The sequence below is a fragment of the Cupressus sempervirens genome, chromosome 5 (assembly GCF_028749045.1).
Source record: "Cupressus sempervirens isolate cs-2001-9-10 chromosome 5, ASM2874904v1, whole genome shotgun sequence".
In the NCBI taxonomy this organism is placed as follows: Eukaryota; Viridiplantae; Streptophyta; class Pinopsida; order Cupressales; family Cupressaceae; genus Cupressus; species Cupressus sempervirens.
In genome coordinates this window covers 591,036,207-591,059,918 of record NC_143122.1, presented here as the reverse complement: position 1 = coordinate 591,059,918, position 23,712 = coordinate 591,036,207, and the positions used below count along the sequence as shown (strand labels likewise).

The 23,712-nt window shown below is 35.5% G+C and overlaps 1 protein-coding gene across 1 annotated transcript in view; it reads right to left on the bottom strand.

Annotated features, from left to right (window-relative positions):
• LOC149557310 (uncharacterized) overlaps window positions 1–23,131 on the bottom strand; it is a 131,673-nt gene extending 108,542 nt beyond the window's left edge. Inside the window, exons 1-2 of the mRNA XM_089831992.1 lie at window positions 22,919–23,131; window positions 22,586–22,677 (exon numbers count right to left, since the gene is read on the bottom strand). The gene's annotated coding sequence lies outside the window, so the exon portion shown is untranslated. The remainder of the gene's footprint in view (window positions 1–22,585; window positions 22,678–22,918) is intronic.
• Between the last annotated feature and the right edge of the window lie 581 nt (window positions 23,132–23,712).

Sequence of the window (23,712 nt, the reverse complement as noted above, 5' to 3'; positions counted from 1 at the left end):
CGGATAGTGTACCTAGTATTTGTTAAAAGATAGTTGACTTTTGTGCAAACAATGTACTCTGCTCGCTTGACAAATCTCACCACATTTATAAGATTGTGGAGGTCTTCAAAATCTGCACTGAATTTGGATAGGATCATGGGCTACAAAGCAGCAGCTGGACATGACTACAGTTGATATTTCCCCTCTAGCAATCTGTGAGGAGAAGCGTGTTGGAGCTGGGCAAAAGGAAAAAAAGCCAAAGGGATCTCAGAGGGATGAGTTCATGTACTTCATTCATGAGGAAGCAACCAAGTGATTTTAGATTTACAAATGTGAGACGTTTAGTTAATGTTTCTGCTATGGTTGATAGTGTTGTTAGGGTGAGGTTTAGATGAATAGGTGGTCATGGCAATCCCACATTTTGGCCATCATGACTTGTGGGAAATTTTGAATTATGCTGTTATGTATGTATGTTTTAGATGGTGTCTAGTAGGAAAGCAAGGTTCATAGGTGGATGTTGTGTTGTTCTATTACTTTCAAGCTGGAATAGCCATTGGAAACTTGGATGTAATTACTTTTTCAATACTGATATAATATTAAATTGCCAATAAATAAAAAGTTTGACTAAGCCCTAAGATATACCGAATCAAAGGGAAAACTAAAACCAAGAGATTGAACGAAAGAAAATGTGTAAAGCAAACTAGACAAACACTTGAATCCCAAATAAGGACTTTGAAGGCTTCAAAAATCAAGCATAGGCTTAATAAAATGAAAAATGAAAAGGACTTGACGAAAGCCTTCAGTAGAAGTATTCATTATACAAATTGGAGTCGATTGGTTGATCAATGTTTGCCAATTAAATAGTAAATTATCTCAGAGAAATGTGAAACTAAATTGAAAAAGATTCATACTATTACTTGCATTTTGTGGTGACAAAATGCAGGACAACAGGGGGGAAGGGGCTTGCCTTGGTCAAGCCCATGTTTAGGAATCAGCTTTGGAATAAAAAAAGTATGTAAAAGTAAGACAAATGTAAATATTCACCTTACTTGTCAAACCTCTATGAATGGATTCAGATTTGTTATCCACAAAGATGTATAGATGTTTGTATGTAGATGAATGAATGATGTAGAATGGTAATGTAGGATGTTTCTACTAATGCAATAGGTCTACAAGTTCCAAATCATAGACCTATGGATGTAAATATTCTCTTGAATGCATGAAGGATGAATTCTTGAATGCATATACAATGTTGATGAATGTAGATCTCCTCCCTTGATGGCCAACTCAACTATCTTCCATGAAGAAAGAGACTAGATCTTAAGAAGGACATGCATGCTTGTTGATATGAAATGAGGGTTTTAAATGAATCCTTTCTTGTTAGACTTGAACTCCTTAAATGCCCCTCGAAAGCTTGCTTGCACACGATGACTTGAATGAAGGTATGAATCTTGTTCACAAGTTGATGACACAAATGGACTTCTTGCATATGAGTAACGTATGATCAAATAAAGTAAGTCTTCTTTTATAATGATTTTGGGATCAAATAAAAAAGTGGTTGACTATAAAAGGTGAGAAAAGGATAGAAAACCCTGAAATAATCCCAAGTTCTTAGCAGAAACACCTTGGGGTAAGGAACAACCTCAGCCCTTACCTAGGGGTAAGGAACGAGCTCGACCCTTACCCAAAGGGTTTTCCTCATCATAATTCCCTCCAAGATCTTAGGGGTGCATAAAAAATGATTGTAAATGGGCAAAATCTCAGGAAAAGACAGCACTACGAGCATAAATGCATCCATGTTCTAGGAGATCACTAAAAGGAGGGCTAAAAGGTCTTACAAAGCAAGTGTACACTTTTTCAAACAGTACACATGAGAATCTCAATGAGAAAAATTATTAATGAGACAACCTAGAAATATTGTTGTGAAGGAACAAGAAAAATTGGTTTGTAAGTTAAAGTGAAAGATGAAATAGGATTTATTGCTATAAAGGAAGAAAGTCTCGTAAAAGAGGAAAAAGCACTTGTATCACATGTAGAAAAGAAAAAGTCTGATTGGATAATAAATAGTGGATGTTCACATCATATGATGGGTGATAGAGAAAAGTTTGTTGAATTCAAGAGCATTTGAAGCAGTCACCAAGAATGTGGTGTGAAAAAATTATTTATTTTGCATTAGATCACGACTTCATCAGAAGAGAAGAAGATCATTGTGTTTATGTCAAATTAATTAATGGCCAAATTAACAATCATTTAAAATTTTCCTTTATGTTGATGATATGTTATTTATCAAAAACGATAAGGGAATGATTAGGAAACTCAAGGATCAAATATCTAGTGCTTTCAACAAGGATCGAGTGAACATAAAATTATGGTTAAGTCAAAAGAAGCATGTTAACACTATTTCTGCAATTTTTTGCCATGCATGATTGTAAAACAGATAGTATTCCCTTTCTAAATGGCACTAAGCCATCTCTAGAATAATGTTCTAAAAATGATGATGATGTTGAAGAGATGTATAAAATTTCATATGATAGTGTTGTAGGAAGTCTTATGCATTCTATGGTCTGTACACGACCAATTATTGCCCAAGCAATGGACGCTCTTAGTAGATTTATGAAAAATCTTGTAGAAGAACCTTGTTCAACTTATGTGAAAAGGGTTTTAAGATATTTATGTGGGACTTCTAATCATTGCATTTCTTATCATGGATCTAATGATACAAGCAAGGTGATTGATTTGCAGGATTTATTGATTCAGATTTTGCTGGATTGTTGAAGCTCCACAAGTGTCTGTGCCTTTACTTTGGTTGGAGCAGTTAGTTGGATGAGAAAAAGACAACCTACAGTTGCATTGTCGACTACTAAAGCAGAGTAAATGGCTGCAACACATGCTTGTCAAGAGCCGTGGGTAGAGAGATTATGTTCAGATTTTGGTTATGAAATAGATATGACTGGCAATGTGCTATTTTTTTGGCTAAAAACCCAAAGCATCATGCTTGGACAATACAGATGGATGTTTAGTATCACTTTGTTTGGGAAATTTTTAAGGGTAGTACAGTCATGTTATAGGAAGTAGATGTTTTAGATAATGTTGCAGATTCTCTTACTAAACCGGTAAGCATGAAAAATTTGGCCACCCTTAAACATCACACACTAAGGAAGAAATTAAGCTTGGAAAAAAAATCAACTTTGACTATTTAACACTTTTATTGCCAAGGAATCAAGCCTTAGTGTGTGATGTTTAAGCTGTCAAGAAAAATTCAGTTGGTGTAGAAGGGCCATGGACCATACTTCTTTCAAAGCTTGATTTATTCAGTTTCCCTTTATGCTTTTTTCAAGGTGTTCAACAAGTTGTCTCAACCTTTTTGTTTCTATATTTGAATTAAATTATTAATTAGAAAATTGTAAATATCTTTAGTTGTCATGGAAGTGACTAAATGCAATTGTGACATGTAAGATACTTCTGAATTGCAAAAATAGTAAGAACGTGAAAAAAGTAAAGATAGATGAAAGTGTGGCTAAAATAAGGGAGATTTTTGAAAAGGTGTATAAGATCACAAGTACAAAGATGAAGGTTTCTATTTTCTATGATTTATGACTAAATAGCTTCGGGAATCATTTGTGTTTTTAGTTTTATCTCTTGCCTATATAGTTTGTGATTGAGTTGAAGCATAAGGATGGAATTAACAAAATCTTGAAGCAATGAAGTGTTGGAGCTTTGGCTGTGGAATTATTTTCCTGAAAGGATTTTCTCCGCACAAATTTTGGAGTTATGATTTACAATTATTTTGTCATCCATCAGTTTTTGTTAGTTATCTGTTTATTTAGTTGCAATAATTATTAGTACATTTTTCATTGTTTTATCCTATTTTTAAACACTATTTTCATATGTCGAGAGGGGGTAGGGGAGCTTGGAAGTATTCTCCCCAAATACAATACAACGTATCCCAATAAGATCGTGGCCAATATGATTTTCAAACCAAATTTTCTTGTTTTGTTCTAGCACAGGTGGAAGAGTCTCTACGCATAATCCAAATTTTGTGAAGTTTGTGGAAACAAAGGTACAAAGATGACTTGATTGTAGGAAAAACAATGGTAATGGAAAGTTGTGTCCAACTATTGAAAATTTGTTATTTGGAACATCAGCAAATGGTAATTACTCTTTCATAGATGACTAATGTACTTGTAGGCCTGCAAATGACTTCTCATTGAAGACTACATCCCAACTTTGAATTGTAGTCTTCATCACTGTTAGAAATAAATAATACTAAGAGGGGGGGGTGAATCAATATTTTCAATCTTTTTAACCACAACTAAATATTTTTAATTACTTTCCACATGCATGAGAAAGAATACCAATAGTGCTAAACAAAATAAGCAACCATACAAGAAGAGAACTCATAACACCATATTTGTTAACTAGAGAAAACCTGGCCAAGGGAAAACCCCGGTGGGGATGGAACCCACAAGATGATTCACTATATAAAGTATCTAATTAAGGATATTGACCCTGTTAAGAGTCTATGAAGAATGTATAGTGTCTCGAGTCCCTGTTAGGAGACTAGGCCTTATTAGAAGCCTCAACCCTGTTAGGAGTTGGTAGAAAAAATACAAATGTGTGCAAGAAGAGCCCATTGCCCTAACATGCAACAATAGAATAAGTTCTTCAAGAAATAAGTATACATACAATACTGAAATACTTGTACTTTGCAAATCTTCTGATTGTCAATTCTTCATACAAAGAGTGACTGCGCACATATCAATCTGCATCATATCTCGCATGACCTTGCTTTGCATCATAAATCATAACATCGCATTCACTTGTCACTTGTATTTCACAACATTCACTTTACTTTGCAATTGCTGGTTACACATGTATTTCACAATATCACATCACATCACATTTACACACAACTTCGCAAATGAAGTTCTTTACTTATACCAAACATGTTGGTAAATTCTTCCTTAGTCGGCTCACATATCATTCTTAGAGTCAGCTCACCAAGAAATAATAATTAGAACAATTAGTTGTTTAACATATTCTGCTGACATGCTCTGTTTTGCGCTGTAACATTACTACATCACTATTTCCTTCATAACTTGAACTCGCTTGGTCGTACGGACATGCATACAAGTATACATCATCAGTATGATGTCATACATCTCTGGTTGACTGCACAAGAGAATATTCTAAGGGAATATTCTGCTATCAACAAATCTGTCATGTTGCTGTAACACTGTCTAATACTTAGACAATTTTCCTTCACAAATAAACATGACTAATCTGCAAAACAAATATGTTGTCATAAATGACAACCATGTAACTTACCTTATTTGATTGATTGGTCATATTGCCAACAATCTCCTCCGTTGGCATTGATGGCAACATTTTGGGAAAATTGGCTAAGTCTCAAACATGCTATCGTACCAATCAAAATAGATAACCATAACACAGTAGAACATTGTATTCATGTTTTGAAAGGATTACATCCCTTATAACTCTGATTAGAAAGTTAGCAAAACTTACTACTATACTTTGAACTATGACTATCAACTATACTTTTCCTTATTTCTCCCCCTTACAATTACAATTCCTTACAATTACAATTTTCCATATTTCTCCCCCTTTGACATCAATGACAAAGGTGCCACAAAAAGAAAAGACTGTCAAAATCTGGTAGCTGCATCAAAACTTAGAAAAGCAATCACTGAAGTTGGTCTTCAACTGCACAAAGTGTTTCTTCCAACTTTCTTTTAGTACATCAGATACACTGATTAGCGGACATAAGGCATATATGGCTAACTCTGCTGCGTTCAAGTCTGTAGCCACAAATTTGTCATATGAGGTCTTTGCTGCCAAGCATTCCTCCAACTGATTTTCTAGTAATGTTACCTGTGGGATTTCTAGTAATGTTACCTGTGGGAACAAGTGATCTCTCAAAAGAGTGAATCTCTTCAGAACTTTCTCTTTCTCTACTTGAATTTTCCTTATGCTGTCATGAAGTGTCTGCATTATATGCTCAATGGTATCTAACTTCTGATTCTGTTTCAGAAAGTTGTTAGTGAGCATCTAAAGCTCAGTTACCTTTTCTTTGATTTGATCATGAAAACTTTGAAGATGGATGTATGCCAAGTTGCACTTAGCATAAGCCTATTTTCCTTCTTTTATGCACTGTCTTAATGCCTTAATGCATATATTCAAAGTTTCTATATCATTCCTTATATTAGCACACATGATATCAAGGATTTTACCATCATGCTCTGTTTGTGCTTGAATTGTAGCTACATTAGAAAGTGTTGAGAACTCATTATCAAAAGCTTTACACAAAATGGTTGCGTGTTGTTGAATATCAGCAGGTGTGTCCACAGGGCTTACTGTCTTTTCCATTCTGTCCAAAACTGAAGTCAAAGTCTTTTCAATAGACTTGACTGATTTCTTTTTCTCAAGAAATTTACTCAAAGAAGATATGAGATTTTGCGCTTCATCTTCTTCATCTAACTGTACTGTTGCCACTGCTACTTGAGTAGGTGGTGTTGAGGGTGTTGTTGTTGCTACTGGTAAGGGCACACTTGAAGTAGTTGCTTCAATGCTGGATTCAATTTTCTTTTCATCATCTTCCTTTGGCTTCTGATCCTTTTCTTCATCAGATGAGCGGTTGTAATCCACAATATTGCCAACAATGTTGGTACCAAAATCTTTGAATGGATCCTCAGTTCTATCAACTGTCACGTTGGTGTTATCTACTTGCATGGATTCACTACCAATGGTGATATGTGGTGAATTACTTGGAATTGGTGTTCCAATTGGTAGCTCAAAACTGTGAGGTGGATTGCCTGCTATAGGACTTGCTTCCTCTGTCTGCACACAATCCTTAGACTTCTTAGACATAAAACTTGCCTTCTCTGGCTGCGCACTCTTTTCTAACATAGGACTTACCGTTTCTGTCTGCGCACTCATACAGGTTGCCTTCTCTAGCTGCACACTCAAATTTGGCATAGTAGACATGAATGTAACTATAGCCTTTTGAGTTTCCACATTTATTTCTTCATAGTTTCCTCCCATGAGGAGAATGGATCTCCTTTTATTCCTTAATAGTGGTGTTATTCCCTTCAGAATTTTTGTTATCTCTTCCTCATTATTTATGGTACATAACTTTTTCACCATATTGATTTTCATTTGCTTGTTTTCCTCTGTCACTCTGCTTTTTCTATTTCTCAGTCTATTGTACAAATCTTCAGGTATCTGACCTCTTATACTATCAAACCTTTTATCTTTCAGAATCATATTCCTAACTACAGCATTCTCTAGCTGGCTCCTATCCATATTATTGTACAAATCATAGTACTTATTTAATTGCACAAATTATTGTCATTAATTATTTGCATGTTGAGATTCTCTACCTTAGGTTTCCATGCCTTTCGTCCGGTTGAGGTCTTTGCTTCTTGATCAGCTGGCTCTACTGGTCTGTCACCAATTTCTTCCTCAGATTTAGAAGAACTAATCTACAAGGTTCTTCTCTTCTTGCTTAGACCACTTGAAGTCTGCTTGACTCTCTTCTTAGGAGGGGTGGTCTTTTCCAGCCTTGTAGACTTCCTAAGCATTGGCGCTTCCTCAATCTTTACTGGATTCTTTGAAGGTTGCTGCTGCGCAACTGCTGCATATGGAACTGTAGGTGTTTGCGCACTTGTCCGGGCAATTGTAACCTCTTCAAATAGGTACGACCACTACAATAGGTGTGGGGGTCAATAGCTCAGATTGACCACTGGCCTTCATTTCCATGGCTATCCCTTTCATTTCATCAAATTCCTTTCTTGTCATTCTTGATTCCTTCATAATAGAATCAATCACCTTTTCCACCTTTTTCTTAGAGTCCTTGATTATTTAAATTGTTTTGACTTCTCTCATTTTCTCAGTATATGTCCCCCATCTATGACATTCAAAATCAACTTCTGAGTGAAGGATTATCTGCGCATACCCTTCAATCAATTCCTCACTCATTCCATAACCCATAGGTTCAATGAATTTAACTCGAGGAACTACTGCCTCCATACAAGTAAAATTTGTTTCTACCATGAAGCACAGTTCATCCTTGTATTTTTCCACTAACGCAGGAGGTATTCTATACCTTTGTTTCATTTCTTCTTGGAAAGATTTCATTACTCTGTCAATATCACTGTCTTTGATTGTTTCAGGTCTGGCTCTATATGCATGAGTGATTGTTTGCATTGCACACTCACTTTCATCCCAATTTTTGATACCAGGAAACTTCTTAATTGCATAGAAGAATATATGAGTCAGTAGGGATACAAACCTAAAGACTATGCTCCTAGACTTCTTGATTCTTGATATATTATCCAACAGCTGTGTTCGGATAATGTCACACAGATTAACATCTTCACCTTTTACTACCAAGTAAGCTGCATGAAGAAATCCTGCAAGGACTGAATCTATCCTTGATCCATGATTGAATTTGTATCCCAAAATTTTGCAAATCAGTCTTACTCCATCATCCTGAATGCTATTGACCTTCATGTTCTTGTCGTCAAAACATGTGTTGAGATTTGTCTCAACTATCTTGCACACATTCTTAATGTTCACAAGATTACTTCCTTCATTATTTAGAATTGTGACCTTGTGAATTAGGTCATTATCGATACTTATGATAGAATCTCCTAGCCATAGAAGATCATCATGCACTCTGCTCAGAATTATCCTTGTCCATTCATGATTGTCGAAGTCCGTGTAGAACATATGCTTAACTAGGTTAAGTTGCTCTAAATATCCATATTCAAGTTTCAATTAAAAATCATTTCTGCACATTTTCTCCAATTCCTTATGAATCTCTATATCACCTATGCTTTCAATTTTGCAATGACTATAATCTCTTATATCCTCGATGTGAAGAATGTTTTCCGAAACTTGCGAAAATGCTCCAAGAGGGCCATCAAGTAAAGAAACAAATGGGTGTTTCTTGAAATTGTATCTAGGTCTATTGCTGACATTAAAAACTTTGTCTTGCCATTTCTGAAAGATTATGCTCAACAATTTCAGAGAATACCTTAATTTCGCATATTAGGGTTTCCGATGACTTCGCATATCTACAGACTTCTTTAACACTTCAAATCTTGCTTTGATCTCGCACTCAAATTTCGCACAAACAAATGATGTATGCAAATCAATTCGCGTCCTTTAAATCTTTCGCAATTTGTACTTCACATTAAATGCATATCTGTCACTAGCTTTGTATATTGTCTCTATATAACAGAAAGATTATTCTTCTTATATATCCCTATCTTGATCATATAAAGCAATGCGCACTTCGCTGTAGACTCCTTTCAATGTCTAGAATGTACTATTAACTGCGCAACCTATGATACTCTTTCTAAGATTAGTTATCAATAACTAACACTCTTGTTTTGCTGAGAAGACTTAATCCTGGTAGGATGAGTCATAGACAATAAGTGACTTCATTGTCTTGTTAGGTACATCTTCTAGAGCTGTATGAGAGCTTTTAGGTTCCTTTGCCTTTACAAATGTTTCCTTGAGTTCTTTTGTCTGCTCCTTCATTTCTTCCTTTAGACTATCATCATTTCTTCTATTGTTCCTTTTGTAATTCTGATTCCTTTTCAAGTCTCTTCTATCCATTCTGCAGAACTTTGTTGTGTGCCTAAAATTATTACATAATTGGCATACAGGTACATTTCTTCTTTGTTCATTCTGTTGGTCGTCAGGTGCTCTGCAATTCCTTCCAATGTGTCCAAGATTGTTGCATCTGTAACAAACAATTTCTCTTCTTTCTCCACTTTCATTGCTGTGAGATCTTATGTTTCTTGCATGGTTAGTGTTCTTAAACATTTTATTATTTGTATTATACCATCAAATTTAGGTTTCTTACAATCTACTGCATAATGCCCATATCCATGACAATTATGACAATAAAAATTAGAGATAGATTTGAATGACTTACGTTTGCAATCATCTTCAAGTTCATCACACCAGGCATGAGATTCCTTTCTTCTGTTATCCTTATTTCAGATTCTTTAGGTTTCTCAGAGTAAGTAACATTCTCTTTGTCTTTTGTCTTTAGATGTATCATCTGTTTTGCTCGAATCCTTCTTGACTTCAGGACTATCAGGTTCTTCTCTCTCAATAGGTTTCTTGGCGGATTGTCCAAGAAAATATCCAAATCCAGTCTTGTCATAACTGGGTCTTTGTACAAATATTTGTTCTTCAATCTTTTCACTGGTAGTATATAATTTCTCAAGTTGCTATTTGGTTTGTACCAACTCACCTTTCACAATAGTGTTGTATTTTTCTAATTCTGCATGCTCTAACTTGATAGACTCCAATTCAGATGTTACCTTGCTTAACTGGGATCTTAGATCTGCATTTTCAGCTTTAATTCCAAAGTCATTCTTTCCTCCATTTTTCTTAAGACGTAGCTTAAGTTCAACTATGTTTAACTCATGTTTTAAGATCTCATTCTCTTTCTTTAGATCTTCAATATCATCGTCATTGGTTTGCTTACTAGGTCCTTTTTGCTTCAGATCATCTATCTTGTCTTTTAGTTCACTAATGTAAGCTTTTGCATCTTTGTATCTGTCTTTAAGGCCATCTCTTTCATCTGTAAGTAGATCAATTTGTTCAAGAGCTTCTTCAAGATTCTTCTTCAATTGTTCCATATCCATAGGGATCTTATTCAAGTTGTTAAGCCTCTTCTGAATAAGTAAGCTCTAATACCAATTGTTAGAAATAGTTATTACTGAGAGGGGGGGTGAATCAGTATTTTCAATCTTTTTAACCACAACTAAATATTTTTAATTACTTTTCCACATGCATGAGAAAGAATACTAATAGTGCTAAACAAAATAAGCAACCATACAAGAAGAGAACTCATAACACCATATTTGTTAACTAGGGAAACCCTGGCCCAAGGGAAAACTCCGGTGGGGATGGAACCCACGAAATGATTCACTATATAAAGTATCTGGTTAAGGATATTGACCCTGTTAGGAGTCTATAAGAATGTATAGTGTCTCGAGTTCCTGTTAGGAGACTAGGCCTTGTTAGAAGCCTCAACCCTGTTAGGAGTTGGTAGAACAAATAATGTGTGCAAGAAGAGCCCACTGCCCTAACGTGCAGCAATACAATAAGTTCTTCAAGAAATAAGTATACATACAATACTGAAATACTTGATGTACTTTGCAAATCTTCTAATTGTCAATTCTTCGTACAGAGAGTGACTACGCACACATCAATCTGCATCATATCTCACATGACCTTGCTTCGCATCATAAATCATAACATCGCATTCACTTGTCACTTGTATTTCACAACATTCACTTTACTTTGCAATTGCTGGTTACACATGTATTTAGCAATATCACATCACATCACATTTACACACAACTTCGCAAATGAAGTTCTTTACTTATACCAAACATGTTGGTAAATTCTTCCTTAGTCGGCTCACATATCATTCTTAGAGTCCGCTCACCAAGAAATATTAATTAGAACAATTATTCAAGTTGTTTAACATATTCTACTGACATGCTCTGTTCTACGCTGTAACATTACTGCATCACTAATTCCTTCATAACTTGAACTCGCTTGGTCATACGAACATGCGCACTAGTATACATCATCAGTATGATGTCATGCATCTCTAGTTGACTGCGCAAGAGAATATTCCAAGGGAATATTCCTCTATCAACAAATCTGTCATGCTGCTGTAACACTGTCTTATACTTAGACAATTTTCCTTCACAAATAAACATGACTAATTTGCAAAACAAATATTTTGCCATAAATGACAACCATGTAACTTACCTTATCTGATTGGTTGGTCATATTGCCAACAATAACTCTATTATAAGCAGTGTTGAATTCATTGCCCTTCAATCTTTCTTGTGCCTTTTTGTATGACCAACATTTTTCCAATATGTGATTGGCTTTCCCATAAAACCAACAATCATTCTTTCTAACCAGTGACCTTTATCTTCTTATAAATTTGGGTCTTCTTCTGTTTTAAAACAGTTCTTGCCTCTCTCTTTAGGCCTTATCCTATTTGGGGTATATCTAGAAAGATAGGCGTGCGGAGTATTAGGTGGACACTGAGAGAAAAGGAGTTTGGGGTAATTTTCTTTTGAAAATAGGGAGATTCTTTAGTATGCCACGAACACATGTGCTATGATTTAGGTTCACTAAGTAAAGCCCCGGTGGCTTCCCTTCCAGCATGAATGAGAGAACTTGTTTAATCAATGGTAACTCCACATGCATCTTCCACAGACCAAAGTTCTGTCTAAAGAATTTCTTTATTCTCCATTTATTCTTGTCCTTTATTTTCTAGAGATTCTTTAACAAATTACATTCAACTTCACTACTGAGGTCTGATACCAAATTGTTAGTAATGAAGATCAAATAAAAATGATCTACAGAACCAGAAAATAAAGAATGAAAGATAACAGGTTCGCCAAAAAACTACATCAATTTTCAAAGCAGAGACATTGTCTTATTAATTACTGGTTTTTTCGACCATGCATATGCAACAGAAAACAACCAATATATAGACAATTCTAATACCCAAAAGTCTTCAAATGAACAAGTTGAAAAACCAGATTTATTGGAAGGCAAAAAGAGGCAGTTGGGTTTCATATCCAACAATGCAAAAAAAAATACCATGCCACCTTTTCATGCTAACCTATAAAGGGAAACACGTCCTCTAAAATTGGTGCAAGAGCATCCTGCCTGGCCATGTCAAAATGGAAACATAAAAAATAAGTATGGACATTTACTGAATGAAACTCGATTATTTGACAGTTAGAAAATGAAGAGTTGTGTTTCTGGTTAATGACTATTAATATATGTAACTGGAGGAAGAGAACATCCAAATGATTGAATACATGGTGCACAAGGGAAAGAAAGAAAGAAGACTGCCACAAACAGAAGTCGATAATGAGAAATGGCACTGAGAAAATTAAGGCAGTGGAAATAGAATCTTGGGAAGAATAATACAGTCCTCCTCATGATGCATATCAGAAGTGGTGCTCAATATTACACGAGCTCCATTAGTAGAGAGAGACGAGATTGCATTATTAAAAGAACGCAGAGTGGATCTATGTTGTGGAGATTTCAGCATAGAGGAGAGGGGTTATACATTGGGTGGAGTAACCAGGAGGGGCCTAGTGGAGCAGAGGCAGTGCATAAGAGAAGCGATAAGGCTACATTGCAGACAGATTGTGCTAAGGAATCAAACCTGCACGAAGTTGGTGGTTTTGTTGATAAGACTAGTAATATTGATAGGGAATCCACCCTAAAAAAATAGAAGACTAGTTTTGAGATTAGTGGCTAAAAGAAAGGAGAGTTTTATTTCACCACATGAGTAGCTGGGTGCCACTTAGCTCTAAGTAAGGATGAAGAATGTGACAAGATAGAGAAGAGCATAGAATGAAGGAAAAGATAAGGGTTGGAGCTGAAATGAATGTCAAGAATGAAAACTAAGAATGTAATGATTGTATGTGTTTATATTGAATTGATTAATGTGAAAGAGAGTCATGAAGGGCATTTTCTTTTAACATGTTTTGTAATGTGATTGAATATATTTTTTTTAGAAACATTGATTTGCAAAGTGATTGAATATATTCATTTTCATAAATTGAGTTTTTTTACATGTATGTTATATGTTATGATTCTTTGAGTTTGTGAAAGAGAGTCGTGAGGAATTTCATTTTTTGAAACAATGTGATTGAATATATTCACTGTCGCAAATTGACCTTCTCTACATGTATGCTATATGTTGTGCTTCTTTAAGTTTGTAGCTGAGGGGAGTTTTTGGTATTGCATCAAAAACTCAAACCAAAAATCGTAACCTTGTTATTGTATGCATGAAATAAACATGAATGTTGTGTTCTCGTAAGATGAATTGTCTTCTTTTGAAGTTCAGAATCAACATGACCCCTCATGGTCATACTTACGGATTCCTCCTTTAGTCAACCAAATTTCCTTTTTACTTGTGGCTTTAATAGTGTTGGTCGATATTAGGTATGACCACATTACTAATTACAGTAGGACCTGTGACTTTGCCCACTTTTTCTCATGTTATGCACAATACTCATATGCAATCTTGTTCTAGGTGTATGGTGAATTCATGCTATGTAAGCAGTTCCTTCTACTCGTCGCTGTATAATCAAGGAGTATCTTAATCCTTATAGTGATGTCTAAGAAGTGGGATGGATATCCTCCTTTAACACTATTTTTCCCTTTACAATACAATGTCCTATTGAAAATGTTTTCTTAGCAAAAGAACCAGGGTCCGTTAGACTTTGCACCCTTTATTAATAGAGAATATAGAGTCCCCAATCCAAATGTAAAGCTTCAAAGGAACGTTGTGCTTCATTTATCCAAGCCACCTCTTCTCCTAACAAATGTCTTAATAATGATTGGGTCTCTTTAGACTTCCACATAATTGAAACTAAAAGTAAAACCTCTCCTCCTGTCATTTTAATGCCCACGAAAGGTTGTACATTTTATTTGAAAAAACTGTATGAAGTTGGTGTTAATATTATTTCCAAGCGTGGATACAAAGAAATGGTTTATGATGCATGGAAAAGGGTATCAAGGTTCATGAGAAATTTTCATGATGATTTTCTAGAGAGGGTTTAGGTTTCCAACCTCCTTTAACTAAAGTATTCCTAATAAATCACAAACAGCTCCACGTCTATTTTAAAGAACACCCCCCCTAATTCTCATAAATCTCCAAGAACAAACAATAGATTGTAATGTCCCCGTTTTGGCGGTAATTTGATTTAATTAATTTAATTGATTAAGTTGTCCAAAATAATGAATATTTTATGAGAATGACCAATTAATTATTTTAATTAAATAAATAAGTGGTATTAAGTTAATTATCTATAAAGTTATCAAATAAATAAATATTAAAAAGATAACTTTATATTTAATTAATTTAATAAAGTGACTTGAAAAATATCTTATAAAGTCACTTCATAAATAAAATAAAAATAATGTTCTAAGAGTTTTTGGAGAAAGTGGAGAAAAAGAATAAATAGGCATCCTGGGCTTCATTCTCATCATCCAGTTTTTATCATTTCTCTTGACATCAGATTGTGAATACAATCACATGGTCTATTGTGAAGCCAAGGATTTCAGATAGTCTATTGGTCTTTGGGAACGATACCTCCCAGTAGATCGCATAACTGAGGAAGTGAAAGATCTTATGAAGGGTTGCACTTTGAAAGTGGTATTCAGCTATTTCAAGTTGAGCTTAATTTGTATACTCAGACTACTTGAAGGTTTGAGTTTTTGGAAGTATTCTAAAAAAGCAGATCCGAAAAAGCAGTCCGAAAAAGCAGATCCGAAAAAGCAATCCAAAAAAGCAGATCCAAAAAAGCAATCCGAAAAAAGTAGATCCGAAAAAGCAGTTCGAAAAAGCAAAGCGAAAAAGCAGATCCGAAAAAAGCAAAGCGAAAAAGCAGATCCGAAAAAAGCAAGTGAAAAAGCAAATCAGAAAAAGCAAAGTAGAAAGGCAGCATTGGAGAAAATTATTACAGCCATCTACAATCAAGTTCCTTTGGATATTACATGCATTGTTCTTATCATTTGGATGCATATTAGAAGGTAAGGCTATAGGTGAAAGTTGTAACAGTTTTAAGCATTATTCTTGCGGATGTAAGCCAAGAGTCTTGGCCATTTCATACTAGCATTGTAGTTAAAATTTTATGTGCAATAAAAGAGACATAATTTGCTGGTCTAATATAGTGTAATTGAATATCTATTTATCATTCATGATTAGCTTATTAGTTTGCATGCCAATTGTTTGACAAAATGTCAATTGGTTGTAGGTTCTCTTTTTTGGCATAAATAATGTTATAATTCTGTATACCAAGTGTTTGTATTAATGCCACTTGGCTATAAGTGCATTAACGCCATCACAAGTTGCATCCCAAGTGTTTGTCAAAATTACTAGTTGTTGTAGCTGCATATTGCAAGTAGTTTCAGTCACATATATGCATTGAATATTGTCAAAATAATTTGCACATTCATGTGAGGTCATTGTTTAGTCAATTTAAAGTCTTCTTGCAAGCATTCTTATTGATGCTAAGTGAAGAAAAGGGCCATAAAAGCAAACTGAAATTTTATATCAGTCATATGACCCTTGTATGCAAAGTGTTTTCTTGAACCTTTATCAGCATTTTGGGATCAAATTTGAGCAGGGTCATTACAGTGGTATCAAAGCGGTTTCCTGCCAGCCTAACTGGGTCATTTTAGAATGAATTCAATTATTAGTATAGCGTTAACAGGAGACAGAGATTTGGAAGAAAGAATGTACAATGCAAAAAAGAAATTAGATTGCCCATTTCAGCAAACAGAGGACCTTCTAAAAACCTTGGAGGAGTTGGAAAATTATTTAGACAAGATTGATCAGTCAAAACTCGATGCTATGTGCCAATAGTGGCATGTTGTGATGGTTAAGTTGTTGAGTTGTTATCCTTGCCATCAAGGTTCAAATCTAATGGGGATGAGGTCCCCTATTTGTGACCTCACTGGTTCATAGCTCCAGGTCAAAGCGTTTACCCCTTTAAAAAAAAAAAAAAAAACCCAATGCTATGCAAACAGTTTTATCTCCAACATTTGGTTCTTTGGTTAAGCACTGCTTATTGAGACATCATGATGAGGTGATAAGACTTGCAGCTCTCTCTTGCATTAGTGAAATCATGAGGATAATAGCTGGCCTTAATTCTTATAACGATTAGATTATGAGAGAGATACTTCACGCCATGGTAAAAAGCTTTGAAAAGTTGGACAACATCTGGGACCCTTATTTCACAAAAAGGGAAAGATTGCTTGAAGTATTTGCAAGGTGTAGATTTGAAAACATTATGCTGGCAATAGGTTGTATCGGTGACATTCACAGGATGTTTAACACATTTTGGAATATTATGGATGAGTTTCATCTCAGCAGCGTATTAGCATCGATGCACTCCATCATGTTCACAATCTTGTTTGAGGAGGAGAATGAAATTTCTAAACTTTTGGCAAAAGATTTATGGTGGGTTTGGACCAAAAAGAGGAATGTGTCACCTATGGCATGTACGTGGTTAAAGAGCCTAATTGATAGGCCTAAGGATCGAAGTACTTTTCCTATGACAGGCAGAAACTTGTATGAGGAGTTTAACAAACATGCTGATTCGATACAGGGAGACATTAGCACATCTTTAGGTAATGGTTTATCTGCATCATCTTCACAGGCAGAAGTGGTTACAGATGTTGTGCAGGTTGAGGCAGTTGCATTAGAAGGTGATATCACAGGCACACTAGACTGCGTGACTGACACAGATAGTGATTCCAGTACAGTTGGGCTGGATGAAGTTACAACAGTTGAGGATACTGTCATGTTTGAGGATAGTACGGTTGATCAGAAAGTGAGCATTTAGGACTTTGCAGGAAATGAGTATCAAGCACAGTTGGATGCTTCTTCGCATGAGATAGAGGCTAGTAGTTCTTCACGTGTTTTGGCAAGCCAGTTGAAGACGAAGAAAAAGGATATTGTCGCGGCTTTATCTCATCATGACAAGATGCATGGATTGATCAAGAATCACATTTGGATGATTCAACTGCAGGAGAGACAGAAAGGAGTCACAACAGGTTTTTCTTATGACGACTTACAGCAGATCAAGGAAGGCATGGAAGCAATGAAGGTAAGTTACATACACCTACTTTCAAATCGTGATCATCTCCTTAATCTTGTGGGGATCTATTCAGATGCATTGAAGAAGAAGGAAGAGGAGGTTGACCGATTTTCTCATGAGCTGGAGGATACTCGGAATTCCTTGATGTATACTCAGTTGGCTCTCTAGGATTCTGAGAGACATGTGGACGAGCTTTGTCTCGAGGTGAGTTCAGTTCAAGAGTTAGCGCATATGGCAGGGACTCAGTTTTCTTTTACAGTCGGGTCACATGTTGATGATGATATGAGTATGTCTAGCATTCACACTCCAGATTCAGAGATTGTAGTGGGTATAGTAGATAGGTGCGTGAAGTCATTTGGTATTGTTCACATTACTTAGGTGAGGAGTTTACTTGAGTTGCCAGTTGATTTCCGTTCATAGATTAGTTGTTGAGATCCTTATCTTACTACTTGGGAATGTTTTGATCGGAGATGTCTATCATTTTTTGGTAATAGTATCTGTTGCACCATCATGGACTTGATTAGTAGTTTACCAAGTGTAGTTCTCATCCATGCCAACAGCTTGTTTGATGCTGGAATTAGTTTTTATACACTTGTGTTGGGCATTGTTCATGTATCCAGTCGACCATTCTTGTTGGAATGGGTTGATGATCTCTCAGATATGACAGAGTTTACAGAAGAGTCTCAGGATCTGATTATTACAGATGACACCCAGGGGGATGTTGTGGACAGTGTCGAGGACTTAATCTCTTCAGCGGGTTCCTTTGATACAGAGGTTTATGTTGATACTTCAGTCACTCCGTTGGATGATATGAGTTCAGTAGTTGGTCTGCAGAATTTGGATGGCAGTATTACAGATGATAGCGATTTTGAGGTTACTCCTTTGGACAGTGTACCAGGGGTAGAGTATAGGAGTTTGACCAACCAACACAATCATGTGTCTAGTCAGCTGAGAGTTAGTGAGCGACACATTGCTATCGCTTGCGAGCATTTCGATGCTGCTCGACAGTTGTTAGCAGTTTATGGATGGGGTTCTCCTACTAGTGATGAGCAGGGAGGCAGTTATCTTCCTTGATAGAGATCCACTCTTTATGGAAGGCTATCCGGATTCTGAGACAAATTTATATGCAGTTGGTAGCCGACAGAGATTATCTTATGGAGTGGGGCAGTACAGCATATGACGCATTATTGGTCAAAGAAGATAAGGTGAGTGAACTTACTCAACAGCTCGAGGTGACTTTTGAGTTCCTTGAGAGTACACAATTGGCTTTCGAGGAGTCACAATTTCATTTGGCTGAGGTGACCATGGAGTTAGAGCGACTTCAGTCTTTACCAGATTCTGTATAGTCACAGACCGCGATATCTGGCGATCCGAGGATGTCCATGGTCAAGGTTGATAGAGGCAGTGGAGATGAGGATATATCTGTCCTCAATACCAGTATTGGCATGTTTGGTTCGTTTCCACTGGAGGCAGGTTCAGTTGAGTTGGGCGCTGCAGCTGAGCATGGAGGTATGTTTGACTTGGTGGTGGTCTCTACTACGAATGGCAAGGACACTAGTGATGTTGTATCAGAGATCATGTGTGATGTTGGTGAGCCGGCAGCTGGCATGGTTCTTGCTAGTGACACTACTCCCTTGGCAATATCTTCGGAAGTAGTAGTTAGTTCCAGCTTGATTAGTGATCAGTTGCAGTGGGTTGCATCACCTGTGTATGGCGAGCTATCAACTGAGGCTGGTTCTTTTAATCAGCATTATACTGCAAGGTATGTTCATCAGTTTGCAGTGGACCCAGGTGTTAAGGACTTGATGGCCGTCAGATTTGGTTTGGGTTCTAGTTCTTGCTATCTATCATGTGATGACTATTCGCCATCAGCGATGCATGGAAGTTATGGTTATGAGACAGTGGTCGGTGATCTGCAGAGTTGTGTTGACTGCAGGAGTTGTACAGTATGTGGATTCTCCATACTGGGTACAATTTCATTCGGGAATGTTCACCATTGTTGCAAAGTTGGGTTGTACATTCCACTTAGGCCAGTAGAATGCGTTGGTGGTATTGAGTTGGTACGATAGGATGACAGATGGATTGAGCAAATGTTGCAGGAGTTGTTTGGCAATGACAGGGACATTATGCAATTCTTCTTGTGGGATCCAGGTGGTGAATTGCTTGAGGTCAAGCAATTTCAAGAGGGGCGAATTGTAATGTCCCCGTTTTGGCGGTAATTTGATTTAATTAATTTAATTAATTAAGTTGTCCAAAATAATGAATATTTTATGAGGATGACCAATTAATTATTTTAATTAAATAAATAAGTGGTATTAAGTTAATTATCTATAAAGTTATCAAATAAATAAATATTAAAAAGGTAACTTTATATTTAATTAATTTAATAAAGTGACTTGAAAAATATCTTATAAAGTCACTTAATAAATAAAATAAAAATAATGTTCTAAAAGTTTCTGGTGAAGGTGGAGAAAAAGAATAAATAGGCATCCTGGGCTTCATTCTCATCATCCAGTTTTTATCATTTCTCTTGACATCAGATTGTGAATACAATCACATGGTCTATTGTGAAGCCAAGGGTTTCAGATAGTCTATTGGTCTTTGGGAATGATACCTCCCAGTAGATCACATAACTGAGGAAGTGAAAGATTTTCTGAAGGGTTGCACTTTGAAAGTGGTATTCAACCATTTCAAGTTGAGCTTAATTTGTATACTCAGACTACCTAAGGGTTTAAGTTTTTGGAAGCAGATCCGAAAAAGCAGTCCGAAAAAAGAAGATCCGAAAAAGCAGTCTGAAAAAAGCAGATCCGAAAAAACAACCCGAAAAATCAATTCGAAAAAGCAAAGCGAAAAAGCAGATCCGAAAAAAAGCAAGTGAAAAAGCAGATCGAAAAAAGCAAAGCAGAAAGAGAGCATTGGAAAAAATTATTACAGCCATCTACAATCAAGTTCCTTTAGATATTACATGCATTGTTCTTATCATTTAGATGCATATTAGAAGGTAAGGCTGTAGGTGAAAGTTGTAACAGACTTAAGCAATATTATTGTGGATGTAAGCCAAGAGTCTTGGCCATTTCATACTAGCATTGTAGTTAACATTTTATGTGCAATAAAAGAGACATAATTTGTTGGTCTAATATAGTGTAATTGAATATGTATTTATCATTCGTGATCAGCTTATTAGTTTGCATGCCAATTGTTTGACAAAATGTCAATTGGCTGTAGGTTCTCTTTTTTGGCATAAATAATGTTATAATTCTGCATACCAAGTATTTGTATTAATGCCACTTGGCTATAAGTGCATTAACACCATCACAGGTTGCATCCCAAGTGTTTGTCAAAATTACTAGTTGTTGTAGCTGCATATTGCAAGTAGTTTCAGTCACATATATGCATTGAATATTGTCAAAATAAGTTGCACATTCATGTTAGGTCATTGTTTAGTCAATTTAGAGTCTTCTTGCAAGTATTCTTGTTGATGCTAAGTGAAGGAAAGAGCCATAAAAGCAAACTAAAATTTTATATCAGTCATATGACCCTTGTATGCAAAGTGTTTTCTTGAACCTTTATCAGCATTTTGGGATCAGATTTGAGCAGGGTCATTACATAGATTATGAAGTTTTCTCTAATTTATTAACTTTCCTCCATGACAAGTATTTCGACGGGTAAATTCCTTTTTCATTTTTAGATGGAACAGTACCAATTAAATTTCCTTGAATAAAACATAAATTTAGTACTGAGCTTGATCTTACTAATTAGTGATTTGTAAACATTTATTTATACATTGTGCTTTCATTCTTTCATTCTGTACTGAAAGCATCTAAATTAAGAGAAAATATACACTTTTGGGCGTTTCAAATTCAATTTAGAGTTCTCTAATAAGGTTAAAGCTTCTTGGATTGATAGTAAAGGATGAAAAAAAAATTATTTTTTAAAAGTGGTTCGAAAATGCTTTTAGGCTAAAACATTTTTGACAGATAGACATAATTGTTTGAGTCATCTGATAAGGGAAGACACGTTTAGGTTGAAATCTTTTTGGCTACAAGCAAAGCATTAATAGGTGTTGATTCTATTAGAGTCAATCATCCAATACAACTCTTAGGTTGAAATTTCTTTGACTGATTGGCCAAATGGTTCTAGCGAACACAATTTTTAGGTTGGAACAGAAATCTTTTTGGTTGGTAGTGAAGGACTGGAGTGTATCAATTCCACCAAAATCACTCAGACAACACAAATCTTAAACTAAAACCTCTTTCAGTTATAAAAAAAAAAATTATAGCCTGCCTTCTAAGAGACAACTTCAGTCTTAGGTTGAATCCTATCTTGCTGATAGCAAATAACTGAAATTTAACCTAAACTACAATATCAGCTTCATCACTTATACTGCCAAGTCCTTGCAATTAACAATAGTTGATCTCTATTGATTCACATTGAACTATCCAACTTCACCAAAAAACCCAAAGCCCAAAATCCATCCTATTTGTTTCTATATGCTCTATATCAGATTTAAACACCTAAAAACTAGCATTATAATATAATATTTACACCAGATTCTTTATCTTCACTCATTCCTGCTTACCCCCAAATTTTACTATTATAAATGAATCGACCATGAGAGAATTTATACGGTTTTCTAGCTCTGGTTAAATCAAATGCTATCCATTTTCAAAATTATGTATGCCCTGTTTTGATCTTCTTTTTCCTATCCTATGTGTATAGGATTGAAACGACAAAAAATCTGCTCTTATTGTTCCTACACATTATTGTCTACCCGAGTTTCAGAACCATGATCTACTCATTTTAAACGTAAAATATCTGCTGTCGAAATCAAATGTTCCTACAAGAAAGACAAAGTAGAGAAAATTTTACAGAAGCAGCTCTGTAGAGGAAGTCATAAATACCTGTGGTGCGATCTTCTATCCTGTTGAGACACCTCAGCCTTGCCTTTTCTAAATTTCCTCTGCAGATGGAGCTGTTTCCTTCTATAAATGGCCTACGGACGACTTATTCAGAGGACAGTCTTACGGAATTGGAAAATTGAATCATAGACTAAAATAAAAAAATTATAAGTGAAATATCGTCAGAGTACGGTTTGACGGAATTCAACGATATATAAATCTAGATTGAAATAATTATTTATTTTTTCTTCACAATGTTGCAGGGAAATTTACATTTATACAAAATAATTTGCATTGATTTATTTCAAAATTTTAATCTTTGTTATATATAATTACCTTTGTTTTTCATCTAAATTTTACTCTTTCCGCTTAAAATGTAAATACATTAAAAATATATATAAAACGTGTTGTAGTTTTGCTGAAAGTGCCTATTAAATGTTTTTAACTAGTTCTGTCCACAAATTGTCAGGAATGTATTGGAAGTCGCCAAGGAGCGTATGATGTAACATTTGAGGAACATTTTGTCCAGACCCGCAAGTGACGGCTTCTCTAGGCCCTTGGCTAAATAGCCGAGAAAATGCACCTGACGTGACAGGTTCTTCTCTAAATCATGATTTTCGTCTTGAAAAACGCGTGTGACGTAAGATTTGCAGTGAGAACTGCAAATCACGGCTTCTCTGAAACTGTTTTAGATTTTTGGTTTAATTTTGAAGGGTAAGAAGCAATGGTAGGTACAATCGTTAAAAAATCTCAGTTGACTTCAACGATCAATGGCTAAACGCGATTCAGAGTCCGACAAAGTACATTAAACAGCAAATGGGTGTAGAGTTTTTGGATGCCGCTAAGTTCAATAAAATGTACTATTCATCAAATTTGAAAATTCTAAAAAAAAAAAAAAAAAAATTTAAATCACTGTTGAGTGAATTTGGAAAAAAAAATTGACTATTTTATCTGTAACCCTTATCAAGTGGATATTTGGTAAGATTGAAAAAAAAAGGTCTACCTCCTTTTATAAGAGTTAAGTGTAGTGTAAGTTTAGATAATTTAATTAAGATAATATTAAGTATAAGTTTAGATAATTTAATTAAAATAATCAAGTTAAATATGGTGGAATGAGTTTGACTTTTTTT